We start from the raw sequence: 613 nt of genomic DNA on the forward strand, positions 1-613 counted from the left end.
GCTCAAAACCTTCAATGAAAAGCATGACAGTCTTTCAGCCCTGCTCTGTGTCTTCCAGCGGAGCTGAGGTCCAGTCAGTGTGACGCCAGCGGGTAGCCTTGGAGCAGAGGCCATCAAGCTGGGGACCCTGCAGTACCCCCTCGCCTACCAGCAGGAGGCCCTGCAGCCAGCTGCCCAGGACCAACAGGTAACACCACACAACTGTTGTGCTGCTCAGAGAACGTCCTGCCACTAGGGGGCGCTTTGTCAAAGTGTGTGTGTGGCGCCCTCCTGTGCTCAGATCATCCTCCTCCTCAAGATGCCGCCATTTTGTTTCTGTTCCTTCGCTGTCGTCTGCACTTCCTGATCACATGGTGAGGGGGTGCTCTCTGCGAGCTGACCTACATGTTTAGAGACAAACACATAACCGCTGTCTGACAGGAGACACACACAAAAACACAACAACATGTGACACACACACACAGTGCGAGCGTTAACAGCCAGTAATCTGGTGGGCCAGGCCCGGCCCCGGCGAGCGCCGTCTTTGGTCACGCTGCTGTCAGCGTTTCATCCGCAGCTTTGAGGAGCCTCCCTGTGTGTTTATCAGCCACACACAGGGCACACACAGACACAC

Source organism: Parambassis ranga, unplaced genomic scaffold (assembly GCF_900634625.1).
Source record: "Parambassis ranga unplaced genomic scaffold, fParRan2.1 scaffold_134_arrow_ctg1, whole genome shotgun sequence".
Classification (NCBI taxonomy): Eukaryota; Metazoa; Chordata; class Actinopteri; family Ambassidae; genus Parambassis; species Parambassis ranga.